Here is a 6,625-nt window from a genome sequence, read left to right on the forward strand (position 1 = left end):
TTCAACTAACCTAGGAGGAAAAACCATGCAATTTCAAGCAAACAAATTATACATGAGCCAAGTTCAAAACTTTGGAAGAAGTGTTAATGGAAGAAAATGGCATAGAGATGAGTCATCACCTAGAACTGCAACCAACATATTGCAGATTCAAGAAAAATGAAACAGTACCAATTTAGTCTCAATACACTTTTCAATTTATAGGTTTTCTAAATCACACTACAACAACTTTTGGAAATTCATTTTGACAGTCAACAAGTCTTAAACCAAGTCTAAAACAAAAGGTTCCAAGTTGCATTTTTTCCCCAGAAATGCCAAGAGGTTGATGGGTTTAAAATGATGCGTAGATAAAGTCTCCAAACATAGGTTAAGACAAGCCACAAGCAACCCAACAATGCCAATTTCTGTGAGGTATTCAAACATCTTTAAAGAATGCTTCAAATCTCAACTTATTTTCAAATTATCTTATTAAACTAGTGGGATCAAATGACAGTTACACACATAGTCATAGAGGTCAATTTTCAGACAAAGACATTTATGCAAATTTCCAAATAGTTTGCAGTATGAGTCAGGTAAACATGGGCAGTAGTTTTAAATGTAAGTCTAGACCTAGATGATCCTAAAGAGGTTATACTCATAGACACAACAATATCCATCAAGAAAAGAGACAAGAGGGGAGCAGAGTTATAACAGTTTCATGTTCATCCTTCTAACCAGTTGAGTGTGCTAATTCAGACATAGTTCAAAGAAAGGATTTTCAGCAATGTTATTGAGGTTCAGTATGGGATCATACATCAGTCAAGAAAAGGAGAAAGCAGCTAAGTTAAAAAACAAAGAAAATGCAATTTAGCTTTGCAAAAATATTCATAGCTTTCTTTTAAAACTTCCATAATCAACACAACACATTTAAAAAAAAGTTCATAGTTTTTGTACTTAGAACCTCTCCAATCATAGTTAAAGCAAGTTTAAAATTCCAACTGTCGCAAAGGCTAGAAGGAAGAAACCAGATAGGCAAACAAACAAATGATCCAGTTCACCTTTGAAAACAAAGAAAGAACAGTTCACATGAAGCACTAATACAAGATTTTTCTTTCCCATAAATCAATTTTGGTCTCAAAATCAAATTGTAATACATACTTAAGCTAACAGGAATGCCTCATGGCTTCAGGTAACGGGAATTCAAGTAAACAAAAGGAGAAAACCTTTTCAAAATCCTATTTCTATCCTAGACTTCCATCAACACTAAATGTTATGTAAAAAAAAAGGGTTTACCTGCCAAGACCAGTTTTATAGACTATGTTTTACACTATTACAGGGGTTTGTTTAGGTATAAAGTCAAAACAACCATTCAAGTGAATCATGGAACACACAGTCTATACATAATAGGTTCATACCTTCCAGTTTTATAGCTTTTACCCTATTAGTCAACAGAAGTTTGTGATCAATGGTAAGCAGAAATGAGACTCACACGTTTTGAGCACAAATAGCAAATACTAGACTCAGTGTGCACCTTAACCACTTAGCAGGAATCACAGAAGCAGTTTTATATAGGAAGAAACTTTATTCAACTTTACCTATTCAGATTTTGAACAAATGAACCAAATACAAACTTATAGCACCATTGCCAATCATGATTCACTGGTTTTAAGCCAAAATAGGATTTTTACCTTTCTTCTAAAAAAACATCAGTTTTAAAGATTCCAGTTATTTAAAAATGTCTATTTCCTTCCAAAATATGTAAAATTACTCTAAACAGTGTATTAATTAAAAATGCTATCACACAAAGAGGTATTCCAAGCTAGATTGGTTTCAAGAGATCTAACAATATCTAAATAAGGCTAATGAGGGACATAGTCTAGTCTAGGAAAGATTTTAAGTCAAGTTTCTCACATTACAGGTCACACAACAAAGGCAGTTACAAAACAAGAAATTCAATAGTTCAAAAGGAAACTAGAAGGAACTCAAATAGGGTATATGGTACCTATACTAGAATCATCAAGGCAGATAGAGGTTAACACAGTTAAGACAGCACAAAACAAGCTGGACAATGCACACCTTTGAGACTTATTTTGAAACAAAGGAGGACAAACTGAACTAGTAAGAGTCACATGATATTAAGTCCCATGATTTTAAGTCATTTTCTATTTAATTCCCAAGCCTTTAATTGTTAAAATTCCTAAAACTAAGTGTGTTAGAATCTGTGATCAAGGCAAGTTGGTTTTTTGAGAACTCAAGTCATAAAACAAACAGTTTTACACAAATTGTGACTTACAAAGAAAGGAAAACAACTTCTATAGATTAGGAATTACATTTAACTTCAACACTGATTTAGACCTCTTACACTTATTGCTTGAAAGACACAATTCAATTTTCAAATTCTTTATAACATAAATGACCTCAAAACAGGACAAATATTAAAACAAAGGGTATTTCTAGCCCACTTTATTTTTTAACTTCCAAAGTTTCAAGACAAGAACAAATAGAAAATTGCACGGGATTATGAGACCATAGCTTAGCAAAAACATGTTCCAAAATTTAAGCTTAGCATCACTTAGTTAAGTCTAGAATCTCAACAACTCTATAATCTACACACAATACTAACTTATGACCTTTTAAATCTATTTTGACAAAGTTAAAAGCTAATAAGACATCCAAATTTCATTTTCAATTATAATTCATACTTGGACAGTTTTAAACTTCAAATCTCTAAACTACATCTCAGAAATGACCTTTACTTCTTAAAAATTATTTTTTCTAACAAAACAAAAGGCTAACAGATTACAAATCAAGTTATAAGACCTTCTACTTTGCTAGATTATCAAGTTTAGCAGTTTTAAAGTCAAGAATGACTTGCAAATCCTGTTTTTCACACTTAAACTCATACAAGATATTCAAATTTTCACAAATTGCAATTAAACTTCAAACAAGACTCTAGGATCTATTTTTTTTTAGAAAGAAACTTATTTATTTAAAACAGTTTTAACATCTTAAAAGCAATCACATTGTTCTATAATGAATCAAGCTATTGAAATAAGTAAGCATTCACTCAATAATGAAGGAAAGAAGTCCTTTTTAAGTACTTGAGGCTAAAACATGTTCAAAAGGCACATTTTTAGACTTAGAGGTGTTTTCAACTTAATCATAACTAACTTTCAAGCTATTCAAGCAGTTTTCCAATCTAACTCATAATTTCAAAACATCTAACAAAGTTTAAGAAGATATAAGACCATAAACTAGGACAGATTTCCAACCAACAAATGCTCCTTAACAAGAACTATCAAAAGTAGCTAACTTAGATCAAAGATATCAACTTTATTAACTTAATGTCAAGAATCCTAACTTAAGCTATCTTTTTCTTCATTTTTATTAACATAACTAACTCAAAATTACTTAACATTGTCTAAGTATAGACTTCCTAATTCATTTTTTCAATTTCAAATAACAACAAGGAAACAAAATACTTGTAACGGTTCGCATTTTCGCGAGTAGTGTTAGCGCTCGGAAAAAGCTACTTCAAAATCGTTGGTGCTCTTTCGGACTTTGTTTTAAAAGAGTCGCCACCTAATTTTTAGGAAATTAGGAAAACCAGTTTTGAAGGTTTATTCATACGCTATGAAAAATCCTTCTTAATCCAAAGTTCTAGGTAAGGGTTCTGGTGATCCCCTGGGGAAGGTGTTAGGCACCCCAGTATTAAGGATCCGTATAATACGGTTGTTATGTATAAATTGCTTATGTTTTATTTAGTTTCCTGTATAAAAATACTGTCATGGCATATCTGTCACGTCCCAAAATACCCGCTAGACGTGATTGGCACCCAGCAAACACCACCCGCCAGGAGAACTAATATCATACTCTTAATCATTTACAAAAGCACTAAAAGAAAATAAGTGCAGGTCCAACAACGTTATTAATGATAAAAATGCGAAATAGTCGTCAACCAAATCCATAATCGATTTATGAAAACCAACCAACGCTAAGATAAAAAGAATCTCTAGCCCACATCCCACGCTAAGACCATGGAGCATCTAACAGAGTTACATGAGTTTGAGTGTCGGGCATGTAAACCCAAAATAAAAGAAATAACTAGAAATAAACTAGATAAAACTGAAATGGATGCCTCCACGAACAATGCGGTGGCTCACCTCAGCAACAAAATCCACTCACGAAGTCTTCAATTACCAGCCTCGTTCTCAACGACAGTATCTGCATGGACATGCAGGTAAGGAGTGAGTTATACATAAATATAACCTAGTAAGATCCTCGACCCGCCACTTCAAATACCCCTGGAACAAGTGTTAGAAAATACAAACACACAACAAGCACAAAAATATTATGCACATGAATATATCACTATATAATAGCAACCAAGGTCCAAACCACTGTTTATCAAATATATTATATATCTCAACACAATTTACACTACGAACCGTCATAAGTGGCGGTTAAAGAATTAGTCAACACTATGAATCCACGGCAACATACACAATGTGCCAAATATGTCAGGAAGCATACACAATGCTAAGGGAAGCATACACAATGCCCCAATATAATCAAGAAGCATACACAATGCTAAGGGAAGCATACACAATGCCCCAATATAATCAAGAAGCATACACAATGCTAAGGAAAGCATACACAATGCCCCAATATAATGGCTCACAGCTATATCACATCACAAAATAATTTATAAAGAGAGTTTTGGATTATTTGAAAATAAAGTATATGCGGTTGGCCTTAAGGACTACCAATTCTGCCAAGCACACGCTCGCCCCAACACATGGACCAGGCAGAAAAAACATATTTTTAAAACGGGTTTTGAAAAGCAAGTACCCAAAGCTTAAAGTCTCACTTAACTCAAATTCACAATTCAAGCACACTTCCCAATAAATCAAAACTGCGTTCTCGAGTCTCCGTATTGCCTCAAACTACACAAAAATGGATTTAGAATGGTCAAAACCCTAAGGGTAAACCACTTCTATATTTTTAGAGGCTTAAACGGTTAAAGTCAAATTTTAAAGGACGAAAACGCCCTCTGGTCAATGTGTTCAAAACCCGACAAGACTTATGTTTTCGGAAAGGCCTTAACGAGAGGATTCCAACGATATATAGAAGTCTAAAATCCGACGCTATTTGCCCTTTCAAATCAATGATTTTGGTTGAAGAACCCTAGAGCTAAACTTTCTCAATTGCTCAAAATATCCCCATGTTTTCATCATAAAAATTCACCCCTAATTATGAAATAAACTTAAATAAAAGACTAGAGTAATTACCTTGATGATTTGGAGTGAAAGTTCTTATTTTTATCCTCTCTTTTCTTCTCTTTTTCTCCCTCTCTTTTCTTTCTTTTACTGGTTTTTTTTCCCTTCTCTGTTTTTTGGTTTTTACTTCAGGTTCTTTTTCCTGTTTCACCTCTTATGCTGAATCCTTTATATTTGTTTTTTTTTCCTTTTCCTTTTGGGCTTGGCCCACTAAATTACTTCTTTTCTAATTTTTTTTCTTTTTATTTCCTTCTTTTATTTAAATTACCAACTAAGCCTAAAAAAATATATGGGTTATTACAATATCATTTTGGTTTTAAAGAGTTAAACAAATTCCCTTTAAGTAAGTTTACTTTGGGTTCGGATTTAAAATATCCCGATAAAATAGTTTGTCCTCTTACTTATAAAGATAGTATGCTGAGTATATCCCATCTAAAACTAATGTCACGTGTTTGTATGTAAGGAAAATATATATGTAGATGTATATGTACGGCCTTTATTTAATTCATACATTATCCACATTTTATCTCCTCAGTCAACCATATCCTCAGAACTATTTTCTCAAATTTGGGTTTTGAAGAAAATTTCACTTATTTGAATTCATTAAGTTGGGTCTGGCCCAAATGTTTCTTTTAACTTTCTTTTCTTAAGATTTCTCAACCTAAAATACACTTTTAAAGAGGTATTCAGAAATAATCAACTTTTTGCAAGAAAAATATACTTTCACTTTTATTTATTTTAATCAAGTGGAGTACAATTCTTTTATCATTTGGATACAGTTTTGAAACATCGTCTACCCAAATCGTAGGTTCTAACTAGTCGGGGTTTCAATACCTATACAAAATGTATTTTGCATGTTCGCACAGAAAATGATGTAAAATGATACTACAAAAAGGGGAAGAAAAGTTTAGCTTTTTATGGCCTTGGCCCAAATCATTCAATAGCCTTGTTCTCGTTCTTCTATGCGCTTCTAGTCCTTCATCCGAGCTGTCGGGCCTTCAACTTTACTTCACTTCCGTCTTTGGTAGAATCTCATCTCGCGGACACATATTGATTAGATGTACCTCGCAAGAATGAAATGAAAATAGTTAGTCAAATGATACGCCACCCCATAGGGTGACGTTTATGAATATAAATAATAATATCCCTCGGGCTCGTATCAAACTTTGAAAGCTTTGATTACGGAGGCTCAGATTTACGATTCTGAATATGGCAAAGGAACCCAAATCATGCCGCGACTGCAAGCTAGGGACCATTCTAGTTGCCTTGCCAAGCACATGTCGGTTCCTACCTCGTGATATCAATGTGAGATCATCCTTGCCTAAACCGAGGGATAACCTTTCCAGACAATGCATGGCCTCAAAAAGTAA

The sequence above is a fragment of the Lycium barbarum genome, chromosome 1 (genome assembly GCF_019175385.1).
Source record: "Lycium barbarum isolate Lr01 chromosome 1, ASM1917538v2, whole genome shotgun sequence".
NCBI lineage: Eukaryota > Viridiplantae > Streptophyta > Magnoliopsida > Solanales > Solanaceae > Lycium > Lycium barbarum.